Below are 26,714 nucleotides of genomic sequence, written 5' to 3'. Positions count from 1 at the left end.
CATTTCTTTCGCTTTACACTGTGACTAATGAACCTCGAGCAGCTGCTGCCCAATATCCTTTAACAGTCCAAATGTGTAAATCTACCGCACGCACCTATCTTTCATTCCTTCTGTTCTCTGGATGCACATTTCTCACAAAGTGGCTCGAACAACTGTCACAGCCAGCTTTTCAAGAAAAATATAAATTCTTTTCTTTCCTAACGCATGTTGAGTATACACAGTACAAATGTTGCTAGATCTGCTGTATGTTCTGCAGCCTTTCATGTGAGATTTTATATTATTAAACATTGATTTGGTTATTAAAACCGAATTATGCAAACAAAAAAAAAAAAAAATTATAAACTTATCAACCAGTCATGAAGCTCGTGCTACTTCAAAGACAGAAATTACTGCACCGTAGTGTACTGGTATTGACCAAATAAATACACACTACTAAAGCAAATTCTTTAAATTTGTGCGCAAAGTTCAAACTAGTTTGAATTTTACTTATTTTCGTTGAATTCTCTCCACCTAGCAGAATTAATACTAGCTCGAATTGCGAAAAAAAAACTATCCAATTGAGACCATAACTGCAACCTGGATATCGTCCTTTATACATCCAAAATTGCGTTAAATTTCATTTGATCAGAGCGGAGTTTGAAATTATTGCAGTAGATAGTTACTGCATGTTTTATTTCTTTTGTGTCCTTGCAAATAGTCCACTTGAAATTCGGATGTGTGAACACATTTTTGTAACGATTCGAAATACGAGGTTTCAATAAAAATCGTATTGAAATTTTTTGTGCAAAACCTAAAAAATAAAAAGAATCGAGGGATGGCGTGTGGAAGCAAGAGCAGTAACGTAAGAGAACTACTAACTTTGCAGACCAAGCGCTGCGTTGTCGCACGCGCTAATCACCTGCTGTAAAGAAGGAATTAACCGTTCCCGACTAAATAAATATTCTCTATGGGATACTTCCTTCGTACTTTGTACTAATTTTCAATTTCGGCTCTGATTATACTAAAGTACTTCATAAACAGTGGGTTAGTGCTAAGTTAAGTAATGCAGTGCGTGCGCACTTTTTTTTTATAGGGTGTCGTAATCTGAAATAGCAAATGATGTGATCACCGTAATATTTTGAATAGAATTTCTTGGATAAGTTAGGTGTCGTATAGTCATTTGTTCATACTTTTTTTAACAAGTATTTTCATCTGTTTTTCTCTTGTGTATTTGTGAGGTCTTCCTAACGTAAATGAGAGTAGCTTTATAACATCATTGTGTGATTATAAAGAACGGTGACAGAGAAATGAACTAAAAACTGTTCATTGAATTATTATGAGTTGAATTCACTCTAAAAGTGAACAACAAAACAGTGAAGTGACATCACTGCGTGAATGGTGGAGATGAAAGTCAAAACATATCACTAAACTAGATATGTCTAAATATTCAATCAGTGGCGGGTTACCCATTAAGGCAATGAGGCACCTGCCTGGGGGCCTCAAGCTTTGGGGAGCCCCCAAGCCAAGACATTTTCCTATAGTGTTTTAAAATAGATTAATGTTTTCAGTAAACATCATAAAAAATCTTGATTATTTTAAGCGAAAATTTTTTCAAAACAATTATTACGTTTTAATACGTAGTGCGCGCTGTTCAAAATATCTACGCTTTAAATTAAACCGCATTACCAATGTCGGTGCACGGCGCTGTTGACAGCTTCGAGGTCACGAAAACTGATTGCATTGCCGAGATAGGAAGTTTCGCTTGGTTGCTCCTTAACTTCATTTGTTATTGAATCGTGTAAGAGTGAGGTGTTTGTTTCAAAAATAACTTTTTAGTGTGACATCGCGTGTTTTCATTATTTGAGTGTAGTGCAAGTAAAAAAAAAAAAAACTTTGTAAAATTTAAAAAAAAAAAACTGATTAAAAAAAAAATATATCATTCTTTAACAGGCAGAAAAATCCAGAAGTTCAAAAATTCAAAAGTACAAAATTTCATTTAATATGTTAATAAGCCAAAAGGCTATTTTACCGGCGACATAAGTTAAGTTTGAATGGAGTTGCCCTGGTGTTGTACTACCCAAGTGATTACTTACACTTGGGCTCGCCGATAGTTTTTTCGGCATGAAACTCGATGGATTTCGATCCGAGTTTCGTACCCGGCTATAAAATAAAACAGGATTTACCATCTCCCTTTAACTTAAAATTTCATTTATTTGCCACCTAACTTTTATTTTTTTAAAACTCTTTTTATTATTTTTTTTGGGGGGTGTCCCCCAAATATAATTTGCCTAGGGGCCCCAACTATTCTTAATCCGCCACTGTATGCAATAACTGCATGCACATACTAGGTAATGAGTATGGAAACGTCATTAGGATAGCGGAAAATACAGGGTGTTTCAAAGAGAATGTCCCGATTTGAAAATTGTATATCTCTGCAACCACGAACCACAAATGAATGCGACTCGTACCATGTGAACGGCCTTGGCCCAGAGTTTGATATGACTGGGCCAAACTCTGGGCTAAGGCCATTCACATGGTACACGTCGCATTCATTTGTGGTTCGTGGTTGAAGAGATATACAATTTTCAAATCGGGACATTATTTTTGAAACACTCTGTAGATAGGACATCTTCTGAGGCACAGAAAGTTCGTGAAAATGAACTTTGAAATAATGGTGATGGGTAGGAGACAACGTAGAGGGCATGGCCGAAATTTCTGGAAAAAGTCATTAGGAATTCAGAATGCCACAGCTGCATCCAAAGGGAAAGGGGAAAAATGCAAGGGACAAGGCTGAATGACATTGTTATTCTTTTCATTGGCTTCGAAAGACCGGGAAAAGTCCTTTTTATACACACATGTAATAATACGGTGATCTTCTGAGCTCACTTAAATTATCCCACTTTTAATCATTTAACTGTATTTCTAATGTAGGAGCAGGAGACGATTAGGTAGCAAAAAATCTGAAGTTTGAATGTATAATAAGAGATAATAGCTGTGCATTGAAATGCGACCATTTCGTTCAGGACAGCGATTCAAATACAACATTTACAAAATTAGCTGACTTGATGAGAAAACAATTGCACAAACAAACGGGGGGGGGACACTTTTCTGATCGTATGGTTATTTGATCGTTCAACGTTCAAAGGCTTCTTTTCTGCATGCAAACATCTAGCGACTTCAGTTTGAAACCAATGACCCTTATCACCATCTCTCAGTGAGCTATTATGAGTATTCTCATCCAAGCTTATGAGATTATTATTTGACACCTCCAGGGAGTCCAAAGACTCATCGAGGGAGAGTGTGCCAACAGCATCGAACGATTGGTTCCCCTTCCAACTACTAACCGCGCTCAAACTTACTTAACTGAGCCATTAGTAGCAGAGGCTCTACCAGTCGACCAGCTTTTTTTTTCCCCGCATCTTGCATGTCAAAGTTAAGATAATGTTGAATATAAAATTTTGCGTTCGATTTGTTATGTAGTGCAAAATAAGAATTCATTCGCCATTCCTATTTGACCTCTTTTGTGATAGAGTTTAAAACGAGCCTTCTAAGTCATTCCCACCCTCCCTAGCTACTGTTGCTAAGGTAACCTCGTGTCACTTACACCGTAGAACCATATATTGCTATGGCAATTTCAAATCATAGTTTCACCGGATCGAAGAACGAAGAAAATATTATTAATACTTAATACCTGGTACATCATGGAGCAACCGAACTGTATTATGGTCTTAATAATAGATCGATAACTAAGAACAGATTTACTGTTTAGGCAAAAATGGTATTACCTGCTCATAAAGAGCAACTTTTGTGCATGAATAGTCTAAAAAAATATTTCTTTTGCGTCTGATTTTATCGCTTATTATTTCAGGTATCTTATCTCATTGGAAGGCATATCGCATGTATACTGCACTTACTCATTTAATATGTCGAGTTCTCTGAAGTAAGATTAGCTGGTATAACTCGAACATTCACTTTATTTGAACAAGCGTTTTATTTCCATTCACTTTTTCCCCTCCCAAAAAGTAAGTTTAATTGTGGAATGTAATGAAAGTTAGTATTTCGGATCCTATTTTGCTTTCGTGAGACAGCTCTAATCTTTTATTTACTGTTCAATAGAAGTCGAGTGTAGAATAGACTCTAGTCTATTCTTCTCTCCCCTCCTGCTTTCTAGAATGGTCCAGTCCTCAACTAATGCAGTAAAACAGCATTTAGGTGGGTACATTGTCTTGTATAATTTATGGATTCGGTATTATGTCGATATAGTAAGTTATGTAGCTATTGATTCCGGTAACTATTGATTTAAGTAACAATGGACGCCCTGTACGTTGTCCCTTTTGGAACTTTAATTCTCTGGATAGTTGAATCATTAGACTTTGAAGAGTAGGACGAATTGATAGCTTGCCCTTTAATATACATTCTGCTGGTTGGTTTAATTAAAACGTGATGAGGTAGTTTTAATCTTGTATGAAATTGTCATGCCGATAAGTTTATTCCTTACAATTCTGACAGTTCGTACTATTTTGAACTGTTGCTTATGCCGAGTTACACAAGATGTTATTTCAGCTTCTTGTAAAAGGTGGTGTGACTTTATATATTCAGTGGAATATTTTTTCTATGATGAGTAAACGGGAAGTCTTTATTGAAGAAAGTTGTGGAAAGAAAATTAAAAATTCATGGTGATCTACTGACACTGAAATCTTTGAAATTAAATGATGCAGACCGGAACTCAAAATGTTTGCTATAATCTGAACTTTAAATACAAGTGATCATATCATGAATTCTATCGCTTACTCTTCCTTTCTGAGTTCCTTACTATTGGATATAGCAACCCCAGTTTGCACCATTTGCAGAAGCGTGTGTTTTGAACTTGGCGATTCCAGTTTGCAATTTTTTGGATAGTGTCTCATTAGATTTTCTCCATCTTTAAGTTCCAGTCAACTTCAGTTAGAAAACTATAGTATATCTTAGTTGATTGGATTCGGAGAAACAATCTTGTAGTTGTTGACCAAAAATGAATTTCTTCTGCACATGCAGAGTTGGAATGATCACTGCAGTGGAGAAACCAATCTCGAGCGCACCACTTGAGTCGGACAACAGGAATATGACACATCTCGAACATAAGTTTAGTGCCTACAATTTTAAGAATGTAAAATTTTGAAACCAATTAAATATTTTTCTATCCATTGCTCACCTCTCTGGAAGATCTGTGATTCCCCCCCCCCCATCTCGGTTTAGAAGCAGAACTTTATTATACGAGCTGTTCTCTGAATTCGAAGTCTTGTCATTTTGCAGTTCCCATTCCATCAACAAGAAAAGATTAATACACAAAAACGCACTTTGTTACTTCTCTGTATTGCAAGCTGCAGTTTGGAAAGAATAAATGATGTGGCAGTTCTACTCAACACCTGCATTCATCGAAGGAGCTTTGTACACCAGTAATGTTACCTGGCGGTTGGTCCTGAAATAATTTGATCACACCTTGTAACCTGCAAATCACTAATAATTACTTAATGAAATCAGCCCAAAATATGATTTAAAAAAAAAATACTTGAGCCGTTTATTAATGAATAAAGGTACACAGTTGATCCTTGCCTAACAGAGCATAATTTGTGTGCACTGTTCACGGTAGGAAGGAGATCTGAGGCATTATTTTTCTTCGTTTATGTACGCTGTAGAGTCCGTTAATTGAATTCAGTTGACGACTTGCAACTCTGCAGGACTACAAAAGCACAGAAATAATGAAACTGTCGCTAACGGTTCAGGTAGATCTCGCATTACCAGTTGTGAAATCTGTTTATAACAAAGTGCGAATGGGAATGTCTACATTCCCAAGTGCTAATGACAGCGTCTTGATGTATGACATCGGCATTCATCTTCAAAGAAAGGTACTCTTACAAATACTGTTTACTCCTGTATTATACGAGTATAACAATCTTTTGATTATCTGTATAGGTACACTAGGATTTGTTTTTTTCCAGTGCTGTTCCAAATTTGGAAAATCACGACATCGTCGTATTGTAGTATGATTTATTTTAACGAATGGACGATGCGAACAGCTGTTATTTTTCAGTGGGCATTTGATATTAAAAATAACAATCTTTGCCAATTATCCTTCGTTTCCAAAAGTTCTGAAAATACTGGAAGACGAGAAAAATAATAAAAGGCTTTTTTCAATAGAAATGGTTTGGGCCACGGCTTTTTCCGAAACCAATTTTTATTTTGATATAGAGCATTTTTGCTGCAGTGGTAACAACATATTTCTTGCTTTCGTCCGTTTCTCTTTTGTACTGTTTGTGTGTTTGTCTGTTTTACATTGAACTGGAAGCAAAGGAGAGCGCAAATAAATGCCGTGGTAGGAGCCAGTTGAATAAGGCCTATAAGTGCAAGGCACAACAGCCATTTAGCTAACGCTATCAGCTGAATAGTTGGCAATGTGCCAAAGAGAAGTGTGAATGCAGTTTCTCTATTGTTGAGAACGGTGCGAAATAGCATGACATGTAAAGTTGCTTCAAACTTCTCACTAATGCTAAAATGGTGAAACTAATACACATTCGGGATTTCACACAGAAATCAACATTTTTGAATATTCTTTCCTTATAAACTTATATTTTGGTGGAACAATTTTTGAGAAATATGTGCCTTTCTCTTTGATTACAGAATTCGCTGAGGAAGCAAGATATGCTATTCATTTTTGTCGAATATATCCAAAATTAATTTAATCGATCACTGGCCAACTGTCAAAACAAACTCTTTAGAATCAGCGGCCTTATGTTTACCGAAGCTGACTCGCCATGTTTGGATCTTAAAAGTACAAAAAAAAAAAAAAAAAAAGACCAGTCACCAGTATATAGCTTCCCTCCCCAGTATAGTTAATGGTGGAAACATGGTGATTTCCAGCAAGACGACGACGGCCCTCCCCAACTCGATAATCCCAGATTTATACGCTTTCACGTATCTTGGTGGCGCTTTGATCGTCAGCCTCTTCGCTCGGCCGCGTGTTGTCTATAAGCTTGGTAGAGAAGGAAGATTAATATTATGCATTGTAAGTGAGCGTCTCACGCACATGCTATTTCAAAAGGTTACCCAGTGTCTTAATATCCCTGTGTGGTTCTATGACGGTCCCAGAATACGAAGCTTGTTGGCAAAAACTGGTTTCCCTGGGGTGAGGGCTTTTTTTTTTTTTTTTTTTTTTTTCATTCAGTCAAACGTTTTTCTAGAAAAAAAAATCTTTGAATTAGCAAACCTGAGTTTTCTGGCTTGATCAGCTGATAGTGAATATCTTTTAGGTGATAGATGATTTTCGTCGCTTGGTATGAAACCGTCACCCTATTTATTTGGAAGTAGCATTAAAAGTACTGTTTGGTCTGTCGGAAACAAGGTTCACGCATTATGTAATCCTTACGCCACCTATCATATCACTTTTATAACCTTTCGTGGGTGAGATTCACTAAAATCAAACTGGATGCAACCCCCCCCCCTCCCCAGAGATTAGGAGTCAGAGAACATGTGATCTTTTAAAATCGATGTTAGCGCTTTCCCTTTTTTAAGAAACAAACCATATCTCGTTTTTGTGAGGACATTTTTAAAGAAGCTTCCAGAGCCTTAAGAAAACGGCGCCGTCTTAAAAGGAGTGAGGCCATAAATATCCAAGATCTTTATCAACCTTTCTTCACTCTAATCATTAATCGACAGACATAATCTGTTTTTGCTGATGCCACAAATACCGTCAGAAAACAAATTGCAGACACTTTTTTCTCAAGCTTTTCTTTGTCACCAACAATTTTCAATTTTTCGAAAATTCAAAAATTAATAAAGCTTCTAGATACATTAATCTTTCAATTAATGTTGTAATCCAGAATGGAAGCCTTTCTAGATTCTTTATCATATGTTCAGTTTGATATGATCACATTAATTTAAGTTTAATTTATCTTTTTCTGTTTAGCATAAAATGGATCAGTCTCTACACTGAGTTAGCTTTGCATTAGAAGCATCCACCTAAATATGAGAGGTTCTCTCTCTCTCTCTCTGCAATCACGGCTTGCAGACGCCTACGAACGGATCCCACAAGGTGTCGAACACCCTCCATGCGTAACTCGACCCGTGACCGCTGTAGCAATTCCGTCAGTTCACGCTCACATCTCCGTTATAGCATATCCCACACATGTTCAATTGAGTTACAGTCAGAGGAGTTTGTGGACCAAGACAATGACGAATTCATTGTCTTCCCCAACCACTCAGTTTTTGTACCAGTCTGATGACAAGGTGCGTTGTCCTGTTGAAAGATGGCCCTGTGGTCGGGGTAGACCTACGGATATGAATGGAGATAGTCGGCTAACAGCTCCCTGTAGCGTTCACTCTTTCAGTGTTTGTAGGATGATAACCAACGGACCTAGGGCATGCCAGGAAAAAGCTTCCCAGTCCGTAACACCGCCTGTTAACCCCAGCTGTGCAACCAAGGAATAGGGCTTCATGCTGTTTACGCCAAATCAGCATGGTGCAACAGGAAACGGGAATCATCACTCCAGGCGACCTTCTTCCGTCTGTCGAAGGCCATTACCGACATTCCTTGGTCATACAAGGCGTTGTTTGCGATGCTTTGCCGTCACCATGGGTATCTTTGTTGGTCTCCGGCTGTGGAACCCCAGGCGAAACAAGGCACGGCTTACTGTGCATTTCGAAATGGGTCGAACTGTTGTATTGGTGGGTGAGCTGTGCGACTGTTGCACATCGTTGCTGAGATACCAATCGTGACACCGACGTGCAACAGTCACCAGCACAAGTGCTCACAGTGGTGAGCACTTCTGCTGGATGTCTGTTCATGGTTATTGCAGTCCTGGTACACCCTTGATACACTAGTACTTGAGAAACCAAGGAGTGCGGCTATTTTCGAAATATTGGCACCTGCCCTCTGGGCCCCCTCAACTATCTGTCCGCGGTCAAATTAGCTTACGTTGCCACGTATTGGCAAATGTTTACTGATTACGTGCAGAAGATAGGTATGCGCATTTATAGTAGCCGCACGTAACGTTTATCGCGCTGCACTTCATTATCGCCCTAAGTATGGGAAAAAGGGGGTCCCTAATGCAAAGCTAACTCAGTGTATATCACAGTGGCTAATGCGATCTGTTTTGATTTATTACACAATATTATGAATGAAACCGCAACATAGGATTATATTGTAACTTTACTTCAAATTATGCTGAATCTTAATAACGTAGCTAGATAACTGTCGATTATTGACGTAGTGCAGATTTTATTGCCTTACTTAAATACGGAATTTCTTCCGAGATATGCATAGCCATTGGTAGCACGATATTTTAAACTTGAGTAAAGAAAAAAGTGTATTAAGAAAATCTTATTACAGAGCTCAGAGTTTAGAAATTTAGCAGTCTTAACTGCAAGTTTTACGAATGTCTGCGATAAAATATATGCTAGGTCTTAGCTTGCATATCACGCTGAACGTCGGCAAATCCTTCACCCCATCCCCCTTATATATATAGGCAATTGAAAATTGAAATTTTAGATAATATATATATATATACAGGGTGTTCGGGATAAATTTGACAGTTTCGTAAGGAAAAAGAAAATCTTCTTTGTATCTATTAAATTTAATGAATTGACAAAAAAACATTACAGGCAGAGTTAATTACAATACTATCAACAAGATTTACTCAAAATAACCACCATTAGCATCGATCACAGCTTCAATTCTGCTTCGGAACCTCGAACAAGCTGATGCTACAGTCTCCCTAGGAAGGGCCGCAAAAACTGTTTTTTAATTTTATCCATTAACTGGGCTTTTGTATTACTGGAAGTGCGATTGGTGTCTTTTTCAACTGCGCCCCATACAAAATAATCCATGGGGTTAAGGTCTGGGGAGTTTGGAGGCCAAACATTTGGACTGGTGAAGTCGTAGAAATTTTCAGACAACCATTTTTGACTTTTCCCAGAGGTGTGGCAAGGGGCCGAATCCTGCTGCCATACATACGGCCTACCATTGGCTACCCTTGTTATCCAGGGCTTGACTACAGTTAGCAACTCCACGAACAAAGCCCGAATTCCAATGCCAGGGTTCTTCAACACCTGTTCCTGCAGATTTGCGAGGAATTCTGCTGTACGAACGCAATCAGATCGTCTGCTAGGGATCTTTCTTCTTGCTACATCCTCGTAGTCACCATTGCAAGTCTCTAGTTCATGCCTGATTGTTTTTACTGTATTCAGGAAGCATTGGGCAGCAGTCATAATATCCTTATTTTGATGGCGGGCACGAATCATCATGATACAAGTTATTCTCTTCCATGATTCAGGTGGGTTCCAGCTATCCATCCTTTCTGACATCTTGTATATGAATGAAGAAGGGTCCAAACTTTTAAATGAAGAGAAGTGTGTGTTAATACATGTAACTTACGGAAAAATATAATTAATTATAAATATGTCAAATTTATCCCGAACACCCTATATATACAGTGTGTGTGTGTGTGTGTGTATATATATATATATATATATATATATATATATATAAAATTTCAATTTTCATTTGATTGTCAAAATGTAATTTAAGAACTTGTATACTAATATTATAAATCCTTATTTCGATGCATTGATACTGTCACTTACGGATCATATTTCAAATACTTATAGCTGTCATGTCATAAGTGTTTTATTTTTCTCTTAAACGCAACTTCTTTACATCGATATTCTGCAGTTGATCCATCACGACAAAGTTTTAAATCCAGTGTTTTGTTTCAAACCTCTTCCTGGTTAATCTTCATTAAGATGTATTGTTAAAAATAAGTTAACTAAATTTGTTCAAAGCGAGATAACTGCTCCCATTAACTTTCAAATCAAAATATAATCGTTGCTCTCCTTGAACATTTTTACTGTAGTTCAGGCCTCGATATTTGCAATATTTTGAATTACATTCTCCAAACGTGGTTAACGGCGAGCCTGTTTTCTATTCTTGTTAGAAACTACTGTTTGATCCGTTTTTCGATAACTCGATGTTTAAGTATAGTGAAATGCTTGTAAAAGATAATACCATGAAGTGTGTTTCAAATAATCAACTCCTTATTTACCCCTTATTTGGATATAAATTAAGGCTTCGCAGTCAGATACTGGAATGGTAAGGTAGAATATTTTTTAGGCAATTTTCGAAATTCACAAACGGCCATCTTTGTTTTGAACTTGTGATAAATGTGCGGGTATATGGATTTTTTTTTTTTTAATTAAAAACTTCAGCTTTCCGTTTCAGCTTTGGTTTAAATCAAAAGTTTTCGTACCTAAATAATAATGATAGAATATTTGGTATAAAACTGGATGGGAACGATATTAAGAATAATATGGTATGGCTATAATAATCTATCATTTATCAAGTCCAAATTTTAAACTATCTTAGGATATTGCATGATAGGCTTCATCCCCACTTATTCACAATGCGTGGATTTAAATAAAGTACAGAGAAATGCTTTCTTAATTTGATATTAGGCATTTTATATACCGTAAACTCACACCTTAATATAAACTGATTAAATACAAATATTTGCGTATTTTATTATTGAATATTTTGACTTCCGTGATGGAAAAAGCATTCACTTATCTGCTAAGGCTATCATTTTGTGTACGGTAAATGTTTTGTTTGTTTGTAGGTGTTTTTATGATTATTAGAATCGATCTGCTCACTATATTCGAAGGATGTCGCAACATTTGCTTTTTCTTCGGAAAGGACTTGATTAATACACTCCATCTGGGATTTTTATGACATCTCTTTAACTGAAGATGAGTTAATCGATATCATACGAAGACCAGAGATATTCCCTATTTCTCGGAAGCTTGGGGTTTTTGTTTCGCTGTGCAAAACAGACAAAACGCCAAAGAACACACAATTATCATACATTAAAAAAAAAAAAATACTGGCCTCCTTGATTGTTTCGTCTGTTTATTCTAGAGAATATGCTACACCTGTATGCTGGCTAACTTCTCTCGATTTTAGTTTTCCATATGATTATCGAAGGCCAGTTTTGTTTTCAGTACCTTATTTGATAACCAGCTTACGTTTTTGACTGCTCCATCTTCCCTCAGTCTGCCTTTTTTCTAAAAAAAAAAAAAAAAAAAAAAAAAGCATCACGAAATTCTGATTTCTTATTATTCAAGTAATGGAAACTGTAGCCAAGACGTAAATTCACTATTTATTAATAGATACTTTTATCTCAATTTGTTATTTTTCCATTTAACTTTTTTTTTTCAAATTCAGATTTAAAAAAAAAATAACTTAATCAAATGATGTATAAAGCAAGAAAACATCAGCTTAATATCAAGCTTATCACGAGCTTGATATTCAAAAAATTGTTCATTCTGGTTTAACCCCCCCCCCCCTTAAAATTTAGTTACTGATGCTTCTAATGTTCGCCGAATTAGTTCTCATTGGGATAAAAACTTCTGCATTAATCTTTTGCTTTCTCACAGTGTCTGATCGGGATAGGCCAAAAATTCGAAAGTCACACCTTTTTATTCATATTCTATGAAAATTGGATTTAAAAATTATATCATACAATATTTTCTGTTTCCAGAGTTACAGCACATGTTTACGATGGCAGCCATTTAATTCTAGGCATTTTTTGAGCCTCATGTTAAAGTTCTACATCTTGTGCGCAGCCTTCTCTGATAATATATTTTAGTTATACAATGTTTGTAGCTTTGTTAGCAAACATGCAATCCTTTAATCCATAGATAGAAATCAGCCAGTCTTGATCCGTGGCAATCATTTTAATTCAGTGATTGACAACATTCGCTAGGCATTATCGATGTGATGTGGAGCACCATCCTACTGGAACCAGAATCTATCCAAAATGCGTAATAAAGTTATTTCATTTCTTTCTAAAACGTCTCAAGCACATCTACTCCTGATGGTGACATTCCTTACACGCTTTTCAAAGAAAATAGGACCAATTAGACTCGAGGAAATGGATGCTCGAACAGAGCATATTCTGGATGTGAAGGTCTTTCCCCGTCTTGAGGTGGCTGTGACTCCCTTCTTCCCAGAAGACGTTTTTTTAGAATTGACTTTTTCGTGGATATCCAAAGAAACCTTTGAAAATATAGACTGCTCAGTTTGAGCAACCATTTTTCATGCATTGCCTTTCTTTCTTACTTTTTCCTCATCGGGGAACTTCTGCTTGATATTGGTATTACTGTATGGGTATTTCGTGACCCTCAAGGTATAAGAATCTGAGCATTATATTTGGAGGGCCCATTTTGGGCTAAATTCTAGATTCTTATACACCTTCTCGTTTTCTAGGTCTTCACCTGTGGCTATCTTCAGATTTTGAATAAAGATTTAAGAAAATTCCATATTTTCTGAAATTTGTATGCTGTTTTTAAGTCTTATTACTTTAGATACGAAACTGCTTTTGAACAAAGCATGCCAAAAATAATTTGACACAGAAAATACGATGTTTTTAGTTTCCAATTCGGCTTTGTTCTCTTGCTTTTTGGTTGTTTCTAGTGTATTCCAAAACATGATATGAATTGAAAATATTTAATTTTTTAAGTAATTAAAAATTAAAAAATCAGACTACATTTAATTAAGTAATTAAATGGGGAGGTCGTATCACCCTGTATAGCGAATCTCATCTCTGCTGCATCGACGTGATTATCGTTTTTGGTATTCCATGTTTTCTGAACATGTCAAGGATTGGCGGAGCGTTTTTCCAGGGTGACTTGATCAGTCTTTTGCTGTTATTGTTGTTCTCTTTTAGATGTTGTAATTTATTTTTGAAACGGTAGTCTAAGTGGAGATTGCAACAGCCGCAAATTTAAGAAACTAGCATTGCAAATTTCATAACAGGTAAATGTTGAATATCATTTAACCCTAATTTGCTTCTTTCCAAGGTGAATGAGGCAAAAGATGAATGACCTTGTAAAAACTTGCACTTAGTATGATGCAAGCCGTTCAGAATCATCAGCTTTTCAGCTTGAAGGTAAATTAGCGAGTTTCATACTGCATGGAACGGCTTTTCCTTCTGGGAAACTGGCACTGGCTTTCTGGCTGGTTGTTCATCCGAGAAATCAGGCATAAGAACAGTTTAATAGACATAATTATTTTAGCAAGGATGAATATAAGCCGTGACCCAAACATAGTCACGCAGCATCTTATTACGCCAATACGTTACTAGAGATAATTTGTCTAGAAATTATGTGAATTCTCTGGCTGGATTTTACTTAAAACCCGAGTTTTCGGTAGGAAAAGCCTTATGAGATGTCTGGCTAACTCACTTTCATTTGTAAAATTCCTTATAAAGACCCTTCAAGCCCTAGACTAGATTCGAACCTAGGTCTTTCTAGCTACAAGTCATCGTCATTACCGACTGAATTGCCGAAGATTACAAACATAATGCACTGGCCTCATAGCCAGTAGTGTAGTCACAGCTTTTGTCGCCTGGGGAGATCCCTGAGTTTGCCGCCCCTCTCGATATATACCAAAAATACTACAAAAAACCAAAAACCATAAATAAATTAATTTATTTATAGGGAAATAAATTAAAACACTGTTTATTTTTAAAGTAAAACTTTAATTTCAACATTCTAAAATGTTATTTTTCTTGCTTTTCTGTTAGCAAAATCGTCGATGACTTTGGCGAAGTCTATTTCATAGTAATGTAAGAAAAATAACATTTCTTACATTACTATGAAATCTAAATCAATTTTATTTAGAAAAACTCCTCTCACAACTAGCAACACTTACAGCAATCGTGAGGAAAATTCGCAGTAAAATTACAATAATTGGAAATGTGTTCGCGAGACTGTATTTGAGAACTAACTGCAAAAGTTCAAAGTGTTCCACGGGACGGACTGCTCCCTCCTCCCCCTCCCTAGCTACGTCTCTGTTCATAGCCCTAGTTATTTCCGCTGTAATTTAAAATGGCTCAACCAACAACTCCAGAATATTTTCAGAGAATCCTTCGAGTTTTCGAGTGACGTAACACGTGATGAGTTTTGCTTTTGTAAATCTTGAATAGAAACATGTCTTTTTAGGAATAGATTTAATAATTGTCAGCCCCAAGAAGAACAAGTTGATATCATCGCATTTTGTATATTAGCAATACTTCCCCTATATTGCTAATATAAAGTGTTCATCATAGAGGATATTTAATACTTCCCCTATATTGAACACTTTTCGCTAGTATACATCTTTCTAATCAACAAGGGTGTTTTATATTTTGCATTCTGGATATGAATGTACGCTTGATTTGCGTTTTTCATTCTGTAATAGTATTTTGTGCATCCTCCACGAAAGCTTAGACCCACAATACATTAGTACCGTGGGTGGACTTGCGCTTCATGTTTACAATAAGCGCGATGGTGCATTGAAAATTGTCGGCCATCTAAATACGTTCACAAAATATCAGTGTTCTCGGTGCGATTTAAACCCACAGCCTATTGGTTGGAGAACGAAATTGTTATTTAGCCAACTAGGCCTGTGTAGTAACTCTGAAAGCGAAATAGCGCACTCCTGGAAACTCGAGTTTTTCCAGCCCTCGCAACAGGCATACCGGTCCTTGCAAGTGGGAAGCATGAGTCCACATAAAAGTAAGACTCAATAATCCTTATTGGAATTGCATAACAAACTATTCTGTAAGACAATTAACTGATAATTATGAAGCAAGAACATTTTTGGGGGTATGATGAATAGGAGGGAATTCTATTGTCTAGATAGAACTAGAAAGCAACAGTCTATCCTACAAAAAAAAAAAAAAAAAAGTCGTTTTTCTGTATTCAGAATACAAAAGAAATTGAATATATAATAAAATAATTGAATGTAACGTGTTTTCTGGAGTTATTTAAATAAACATTAACTACTACTATCGGAACTTATTGATATTTTTTTCCATCAGGTTCGCAACCAGCAGTTGCTCAGCAAGAAAAGAATCTAACGTAGCAAATAGTTCGTATTAGACTCCCCCAGTAAAAATGAAAGTATCTTTGAGATGAAAGAAATAAGGCGCTTTGACTCGGCATTGCTTGCACTGTCGGAGTAAGACTCGATTACTGATCTAGGACCAAAAAGGCTTGTTACTCACCACACCTCTTTTATCGAACTGACGATAACTGAACCGTATATTAGGCTTGAACGGACCGCGTGAACACGTGTTTCCCATTTGTCCCCTGCCTAACATAATTGGGTACTTGACCCGTTATGAATGTACTTACATCCAGCAGAGCGAATAGAGCGAATATAGCATAACAACCAAGTATCTCGAGCATACCAACAATGTGTACCCGTCCGGAACGAACTCCGGTGAAATGCAATTAACGATGCTCGTCCGCTATGGGTAACGGAACTGCGAAACATTTAGAAATTGGTCTTCGGGGGAGAGGAAAGCAAAGCCTGTCCAAATGGTGATAGGGATACTGTTTGACACATACGTTTAGGTCTTTTGGAATATTTTATTCTTTTTTAAAATTATATTTTGATGCAGTCGTTGTCCTCAGTCGAGATACTACATAAAAATAACTAAATCAAATTTTAAATTTCAGACCTGCTTTTAGTGACTATCAAAAGTTTAAATGTTATAAGAATCATGGAATGGACTTTTCCACATCTCAAAATCTTCTCGTAGTAAATATTCTTAGAGCTGTCAGTTTGATAGCTCACATCAAACTCACAGTATTGTCGTCGGTTTCCTTGTTTAACACCTTTTTCGTTTATTGCTTTTTGACTATTCCGTAATTCTTTATCTTCAAAGTCATTCACTTGCGTAATTAAAGCGGATTATGTGTTTACTTATGGAGAGCCAAATTTTGAGTCGACTCAAGCTGGTATTTGGAGCAGAGAAGCAGTGCATGAATTCTATGGGGAGGGGGCGGAATCAATCCCCCTATAAATCCTATACGCATAACAGGAGATTTAACATACTGTACATTATCGAACTGGCAGAGAAGAGAAACTTCAAACTCATTTCTTTTATTTTCTCTTCTCTGTCATTCTTCATTTTATTATTATCGCACACTCATTTTAAGGTACTAAAATACACGAAATGGCCTATTTGTGAAAGAATATATTTATGTAATTACTATTCTTTCAAAACAAATGGACGAAAAACCTGTAGAACAGGAGGTAATGACGCTGCATCTGGAATATTTTTTGCTGCTGTCATAAAGGTGTCCATAATTGAATACAAATTCATCAATCAGTAACCGCGTTTATTTATTATTTACATTTTGTGAATGTGTAATGCGAAACATTTGTCTCCACCCAGGAAGTTGACATTTCTCTGACCTTTGCTGTGCGATGTTTTTTTTTCAAAACAGGTGTGTAACAAGAATTCATAATTATTTCTATGAAAATGTCAAACTAATAACTTTCGGTTTTTTCTGGTTGACTGAACTCCCGATAACATTAATTAATTAAACAAAATTAAACAAGTAATTAGTCTCTGATAAGAACCAACATTTCGAAACAGCTGCCAGGCCAGCGAAACCTAATTTATGCACAAATATAATGCGAATATATAAGACTCCTGGACACAACCCGTGTCTTTTAAATAGTGCATAGGTTTACAAATAAACCTTTCGTGAGTAGTAGCCACATAAAAAAGAAAGAAAAAACGGATTACATTTCTTTGATTACATTCTCGTTTGTTATAGACTGATTTCATTTTTCTTTGAACGCATGTTGCCGAATATTTTTGCACCAATCATTGGGCTTATGATTTGGTTATGTATTTAGTGTCCACATATTTCGTGCATTACGAAAGAAGCATCTTGTTCATATTCAGTATTTGTTTCATTTTTAGGAATAGTCATCCCATGAGCGTATAAATATTTAAGAGGTAATATATTCAATATGATATATTTATTACCGATTGCTATACTTCTATATTTATTTATAGTTAAGATCTGAACTTTATTTTTTGCAGAAACAAGAGGTTTCAGCGTTAGTGATTTATTCTACATACTGTAGAGTGGTATAATATTCAAGTGGGTTAAATAATTAAGTACTTTAAATGCATCAGTGATGTGTGCTCTTATAATTATTTGTAATCCTAAATAAGCTATGAAGCTTTTCTCTTTCCATGTAATTGATAAAGAGGCAGATGTAAAGGTGGGTCATATTCATCTGCCTCTTTACACAAGTAGTTATTATGCTATCAGTTGACAAGGTAAGTACTCAGTTTTAGTATCCCTACACCCAAATATATTAATGTTCAAGGTAATATTTTAATACTTCATTTAATGGTAGGTGAGATTAAATGGATCTAATAAAAAAATTAATGCAGAAAGAATAAAATCATTACGATACTTTCAAAGATATTATGCGCTTTACATTATGATAATTGTTACACAAATGAATTTTAATATCGTAGAGCAAATAAAAGCTAATAAAGAACAATATCAAATAAGTTGGAAGTTATTAAACCCTTGAAAGCCATCATCAAAGTGTGGGATCATCTTTTAATGGCTCATGATGGGACCAGTGTTAGAATTAGTCTGCTCCGAGCCCTAAGATAAGTTCAGTTATTTAACTGTATCAATTTTAGAATTTATTATAATTGTTTAATTTTTAGATTCAGATTATTTGCTAACTACAACTCAGACCATCGAATCATGTCATTTTGAATGACGTGATCGAAGGTATTTGGTTTGAGTTGTGCTAAGCAAAACCGATCTTTTCAACTGTATGCGTGATTACTGGAATAATTCTTACAACGTTTTTGTCTTCTAATCGTGCAAAACATATACTTCCAAGTTAATTCCGATAAAATCCTTCATCTGAAATTAATGCATTAGTAGCATTTCTTTTCTACTTCCTCGTCCCTGTCGCACTTAAAGAGGGCCAGAAAAGCAGGTAAATAACACACGCACACGTTAACTACCTACCGATAGTTAACATCTCCACCAGAAGGTTCGGGGGATATTTGTACGTTGTAACGTTATTGCTCCTGTAATTTTCGGTATCGTGATATTTGTATTAATCAGATTAAGCAAAACGAAGAAAAGAAAAACTGAGAAAGAGGAACCGAACCCAGGTCTTTTTGACCAAAGGGCTTCGTCTATACTGGCTGAGGCTCTTGCCGCTCGCTACTTACTGCCAGTTTACAAATAGGGATTGCATTTTGATACTCATGAAGTAGGCTAGTCTATAGATCATTTATATTATGGTTAAAACGGTGGCAACCACGAACCTTCTTATGTAGATTGTTACTTAATATTTTAACACATGTCTCACTATGTTTAATTAACTATCTTATAATATTATATATAACTCTTAGCATTTGTTTAGATAACATTGTGTTCAGGTATTTAAGTTAAATAACTCTTAATACAAGTCACCAGGCAAATGAATATATAGTTAATGATTAGAGGGATCAAAAATAATACAAGCATCATATAAGTGAATTATACATTCATTTTTATGAACATCTTATCGCGTAGTTCACAAAAAACGTTTTTTATAATTTACCTCTATCATTTAACTGTTAACTACACAATCCCTTACTTGCCGTCTCCTAAGCAAGTTTTTTAATAAATTATTTACCAAATGATGGCTCTACTAGTTATTTCATTGCGTGACTTTTTAATGATTTGTAGTACTCGTAAGCCTTTTTTTCATCGTTTCCCACAATATTATTCGATTTTTGGTGTGTGTGGATTTTTCTCTTTGAAACTCGGTTTTCAATCCTGTATAGAAATATCCCGTAAAACTCGCTATTTCAGACAGCAGTATACCACCAATTAGGACTTAGATACGAGAGGATATTTGTTTGCGGTTAGTCTTTCCCGGATGTCTTAATAGTCAGTAGCACTGAACTCAACTAGCTGCGCAGATTTCCAAAAGTTCTGAGTTGAGATCGCCTACTCTTTAAGAATAAAAGACGTTAGTGGATTTGTTTTATTTTATGGTATTTAAATATAGTTTGTTTTGTATTCGAATATAATGCCGAGTGACCAGAGTCATCGCTTTCCTAACACGTATCTCGGTGGGGAACCACTGCTTATGTTATTGAAGAACCAGGTTGTCTTAAAAGAAAAAAAAAAAAAAAAGGTACCACGTTTGGCCTCTAGAACAGGGGAAACTGGATTATCTACTTCTCGCCCATCCCAGGCACTAAATATGCGATAGATTTAAAACCTCGTGAGTTAGTATTCGCATTAAAAAAAAAAAAAAAAAAAAAAAAAAAAAAACCCTTTACTAAAGGTACTTGCTTACATTTCTTTTCCAGTACTTAAATGTATTTGTTTTCGCCTTATTCTATTCTGCTGTATCGTCTATTATATTGCTTTGAATATAACCCTTTCTTTATAAGAAGAGAAATGGCTTAACTAATAAAGCGCAATCTCTATCCTATAATAGGAGATTGACGGTTGGCCAACTTGGATTTCCATACGGGTCTGTCTTAGGCTTTTGCTATCTACGTATTTCGTATCTAGTCAGTTCTTTGTTTCCGAACGATGGTATCGCTGCTTTCCTTTTTGATTTGTTCTTCTAATATATCCTTTTGAAGACTTTGTCTCCCCAATATGATGTCGATATTTTTCTTTACTAAATTCATTTCCCAAACTTCTTAATATCTTCTGTGTTCATTGTCCATGTTTCTTCTCCATGGACGAGTAGACCAAGTAAATCATTCAATCAATGGTTTTATTGCTTTTTTTCTTTTGATGCATGGTTTTTTATTCTCTTTAAAAGTTGAGTTTGTCATTTTATTTCTATTCTAATTTCTTACGCATTCTTCATCCTTTTTAATTAAGAGTCCAAAATTAATATAGAATTTCACTTGTTTCATTTATTTTTCTGCTTCGATTTGTAACTTTGAAACATGTTTTTTTTTCTGCTTCCTACTATTTCTTCACTGTAGAGTTTGAACAGAAGCAGAGAAAGCACGTGATTCTAACGCCTTTAAAGGATTTGAAAAATTTGACAGTTTTCTTATGTTTGCAGTCTGATTTCAATATATATTTAGGCTACTGGCCTTATTCCATCCCTGTCTTCTCTCTTCTTTAATGTCTCATTTTTCATTTCTTACAATGAACAGTAGCAAATGTTTTATTGCAGCCCATAAAGCAAAAAAAAAAAAAAAAAGAAAACGTAAACACATTTCTGCGTTTCTACTATCATTCTTGATATGTGGCTTTTAAACTCTTTGATTTGTAATCTTTGCATTCGACTTCCCCCAGCATATTTCAGAATGTTGACATGAAATTCCAGAGTCATCCGAGTATACGTTTTTAATTACATTTAATTTTCTAAGTTCGTCTATTCCACTTTCTTCTGGTCCGTGCCTATGTTGCCGTTTTGTTTGCACGATGCTCTTTCTGCGTAGTGTTCTAATAATCAATATAATCAATCCTGATTTAGTATTTGCGCTTTCCCAGGTATACACAGTCTTATTTTTGGTTGCTGATAGAATCATTTTGCTCACAAAGATCAATTAGCCTTATACCTCGGGTCATTCATATCCAGAAATCCAAAGTTATCAATTACTATAATTTTTTTGCATTTAAATCTCAATAACGATCAAAATATCTTTTTTCGTTTGCACTATAAATCTTTTTGCCTGCCGATAGAAGTTTTCACTCTTGTCATCACACTAAATATTAGTAGAATGTGTCTCAAAAATACCGATGTAGAAAGTTTTGATTAGGAGAATGCTGTCATTTACAGAAAAACGCACAAAAATATTTTTTATCATAATTATAACATTCCATGTGTCTTTCTCTCTCGAATAGATAGTACCTCCTTAAATTTCTTCATCTCCTATCTACTTTGTTTCCCAACAATTATGTTAATAGAAGTGATGCTAAATACTTTATAAAGAAGTTTTTCAGTTTGGCATAACGTTGCAGCATTCAATGTTGCCATTATTCGGACAATTTCCTATGCATAACTCGCTCTCTAATTTGTAATTCATAGCGCTTCATCTCGCATTATTATAGCTGTTATAATCATGCTTAAGTTTCTAGAGTTAGGCCTTTCTGACATTTGTCATAGGTCTGAAATCATAAGAGCTGCTTCCTTATGAGGATTTCACTATCTGGATTTTTTTTTCAGGTTTCTACAACTCCATGACCAATGTAGTAACTCTGACACCGGAATTGCTACCATTCCTAGTAGGTATTCTCATACTTCTCTGTTGTCCGCTTCCATGACGATGACGCTAACATAAAGTTTTATGAAACATCAAAATATGGGCTTGCCTTGTTTTCATAATCAGGCTTATCACAACACTAGCTTTAATCCAAGACATTGTAAAGATTTACATACTTCATAGAAACAGCTGGACTTGTTTGCTTTCTGCTTTTGGAATATGGATTTTGAATGCTTCCTCTTATTTGCTGTATCCTTTCCATTGTCATGCGACATTACTGCTTGCTTACATGGCCTTGGTGTGTTATGTACGGATTCAGAATTCTTAATCTGCGCATAATGGATCCGGATAATCTTTTCTGTATGGTTCATGTGTTAAGAAAAATGAGACGGATGCAATCCACCCAGCATGAATAGGTGTTACCAACTAATGAGGCTACAAAATTACAAATAGATAATACTAATGGGAGAATAACGAGATTTAGGATCAACATAGTCTATAAACGGTAGTTTATATTGATAATGAAGAATAAAAACATCCAAAAGTAGATATGGATCGTAATAAAAATAAGCGTGATCAAAACATTCTATATTCTTCTAAAATTTTGATTCACATTTGTAAAATGTATAAAAGTTTCTGCACAAATTCAACAGTTAAAGGAAAACACAGCAAATGACACTAAAATATTAGCGGAAGTTGGACCATATCTTAAATAGAACAAATAGGAGATATATGGGGGAACAATGTGGAGGGATCTATTGACAAATGGGTAAAATGTAGTAAGAACTACCATTTAACGAAAAGCTGCAGGAATTCTAATTCAAAGAGAAAACAAGACGAAGTAGCTTGAAAATGAGAATGATACATTAAACTGCATGAAATCTCATTATGTTTTAATGAGATTTCATTTTAATTACATTACGTTAGATCTACCGTAATGTAACATGGTATTTTCCATCGATATTATGGTAACCGTTTGTTACTCTCATAAAATCTGATTATGCATCATAAGCTCGGAGATACTTTGTTGGTTGGTTTTCGTTTGCTGAAATGTAAGCACTGTTAAGTAAATTTAAGTTGACACAATTAAATGTCATTTGTGTGTTTAAGCAGTTGAGTTAATATAACTCAAACTTAAGTTCACGAAAATGAATTGTCAAATTAATGACGTATCATTCAAAATCAGTTTATTTCTTCGTTTTAAATGTAATAAAGCGAAATCGAGTTATCGATTAAAATGGCATGCATGGAAAAATGAAAATAATATAAAAGTCCGAAAACTGATCTAAATGGGAAGCCTCTAATGTTACTCAGAAATGTTTATATGTTTAGCCGCTAGATGGCAGCAACCGACAATGTTTAACTTGCTGCTAAGCGCCGTGGGCTTGGTGCAATGGTACATTAGCTGCTCGACGATGCTTTTCATTGATTTTTTTTTTTTCTTCCTCTGTCTCTTGTTGAAACAATCACCTCGTTATCGATGTTAGAAGTAGTAATCCCAATTGTCCCGCCATCTCTTTCGTCGAGAAGAGATGATCGATAAGAGAACACTGTCTGTCCTCTGAATATTTTCCTTGTGATCAAAAGCAGTTGGTAGTTTCAATCAGTTTGTTACCATGGTTACGTAAAATGAAAACATCAGACCACTGACAAATTCTTCTTGGGCTCTTTTCATGTACAAGAGTATAATTGATTGGGAAACAGCAATTGAATGCACCTAAATAAAACAACCATGTTAAAAAAAAAAAAAAACTCTTGATTTATAACAATATTTCGAGCTACTTAAATTTGCTACTTAGAAACATTTCCTTTTTAATATGAATCCCACCCAGAAAAGGTTATAAACCTTTCGATGCCACACTAACCTCGGGTGTGCTAAAGGTTAGAAAATTCGGAAACTGTGCCCTTGAGATGAAATATGGAAAAATTTCTGACCATTTTAGGCTTTCGGTAAGCAAGGTGGAGATCTCACGCTGGCGATGAAATTCATATTTCACCTAAAGATATTCACAAATATGTTGTTTGCTTATAATGGGATTCGAGCTAGCGAAGCGCCAGGCCCTTCATGCTGGAAAACTTCGGCACTCGGAAGGTGTGCTATGTATAGTCTTTATTTAAAGCCTTTTTTTTTTTTTTTGATATTAACTACATTATATTATCTCTAATGATATTAAATCCTAAAGGTCTATTACAGATTTTAATTGCTGTTCGTTAATTATCAACAAAAATTGAAAGGGTTTAAGACAAACAAGTGTTTTGTAGTATTTTATTTATTTATTTTTGCAGTGATGTCGTTTTTCAAGCTATAGTCTTGAAACCGAAATTAAAGAGAATAGACAAATTAAGATCCTAATTATAAAATTTATCTAGCGAGAGGAGTTACTATGCATAATTCCGAATTGCTTTGTCAATTTTGCTACCAACATGGTCTAATTTAAACCAAAATTGTGTAAGGACTACAGATTTTAGTAGCTCTACATACTAAATTTCATCTGGCCATATCTTAGTTAATAGTTTTTTTGTGTTTACTAGCGGACTTTTGTGTTTACTAGGAGGGGAAGAGAAATGTAATAGCATTGTGTATTTTGCGAACACGTTCTTAAATATATTCAAATTAGTTATGGTATCATTTATTGCTGTAGTAAGCTTTATCGATAATATGAATATTTTCGAAGCTTCACATGTAACAGTTAACTTGTCACACTGGTTTTATATCGTGAATTCTGTGTGACGCAGTCGATGTTAAATCTATGTAAATGAAGTATCCAACAATTTCATATCTATACTTTATGAAATTAAATAATTTAAAAAAAATACTACAGTTTATTTTTCCTTGCGTTTATAAACACAATTCACACTTAAGTATCTTGATAAATGAGCTTATTTTTTTCCCGACACCCAGCCTATAAATTTGTGCTTTTTTTATATTTTTAATTACCAAACGCAACTTTCTGTAGTTTCGCTCTTTACTACAGTCAATAATTCATCAATAAGTGTTTTCATTTCTAGGTGGCGCTCGTAGCGAACGTTAGATTTTTGTCCATTTCTTTACAACGTGCGAGAGTTACCTTCCTTCAGGGTACGTCGCTAAGTGGTATCTAGACACAAAAGCATGCGTCGACTGTGCACCATCCCGCAAAAATCAATAAGTGAAATGATTAAAAAAAAAATTAATTAATAGATAGGTTGGCAAGTTAATCGCATGATGCCCACCACGCTTGAAGAGATAACCAGAATTTGGGAATAAGAGAGGCGCTGCTGATTTTAAAATATTTATAGATGAGTAAAGCACTTAATTAATTGGACAGCATTATAGGCCGAACTCTTTCATTTCCTTACTTTAGACATTTCCCATGAGACGAACTAACTGTAGACAGTTCGTAGCTTGGTGATAAGGCAAGCGATGTTCCCTTTTAGATTAAGAGCGATGTAATGCTGAAGACGAAGAAAAAAAAAAAAAAATTCAGACCAGTGTTCCGAGTACATTCTATACACCACACTCCTGAAAGGCAGTCCTCCTCAATTAGCAGGGGAGAAAGAGAATTTCTGGGAAGTTCTTTGGTTATTTTTGATCATCCCTAACATGTTTCAAAAGTTCTGCTCTGGAAAAGTGTCTTCTAAAACGGATAATTTTTATTACTTGGGAAAGTGACTAACTGTTGAAGCAAATATATACCAGATGTTGCTTTGATTTCTAGTTAACATTCGCCAATATTATATTCCTCTCCCAGGAATCGGGAGAAAATTTTAAATCAGAACTCAACTTGCTGTTCAATTAACAAGTCTAAAAAAAAAAAAATCCTACACTTAAATAATTCAAAAATGACTTTAATTAGGAGGGTGGTTTAAATAGATGGAAATCAAATTCCGAACTCATCCTGATTTTATAATTTTAGCTAATTTAAAGAGCCCACAATTCTCCCCCCCCCACACACACACATACACATTGTTAGAATGTCTTTGGTAAGACGCAATTAAATCCAATCCGTTACTGCACGGGAAGTTACAAGATTACACCTGTTAAATTGCTGTGTGGTAAAACAAAAAAAGACTAACCTCAGCGTTCCTTTTCCTGGCGTTTATCGGAAATTTATTTCCTCTTCCTTCCCCAGGGACGGTGTTCTCGAAAATTGCCCGAAGTTATTCCGAGAAGGTACGCTGAACAATTTAATCAGACTTTACGCGAGTGGATGCAGTTTGCAAGGGGGAAAAAAAAATCATATAAAACGTACAGGAGATGAAGACACTTTAACTGAACTTAAACGATTCTGTCTTTATCTTGTGCATAAATAACTTATTTGGTCTAAAAGAAATTTATTCGTTTTCACGATATTTTTACGACCTATCCAAGCTAAGCAAACCGTTGACTCATCTTGTAGACTTCGCCATTTTGGTATTCACCTTTCGGCTGATTCCTCATTTTTATTCATGGTATCGGTGCCTAAGTTTGTGTTTTCTTAGCCTTTTTCAGTGTCATACGCAGGCACCAAACAAGAAAATTTTCTTCGATGCGTGCAAGGTCCAAATGACTAGGCATCTATTCTCCTTTCACGTCCGTAAATGTGAAGCGTCTGTTGTTGATGGAAGAGGCGGGACGAAGTGTCCGTACTCCAGAGATCGCATGAATCAAGTCGATATTCGCTAATTACG

Source organism: Typopeltis vanoorti, chromosome 25 (genome assembly GCF_054136105.1).
Source record: "Typopeltis vanoorti isolate ZY-2024b chromosome 25, IOZ_Tvanoo_1.0, whole genome shotgun sequence".
Lineage (NCBI taxonomy): Eukaryota > Metazoa > Arthropoda > Arachnida > Uropygi > Thelyphonidae > Typopeltis > Typopeltis vanoorti.
Note: the sequence above shows the minus strand (reverse complement) of the source record.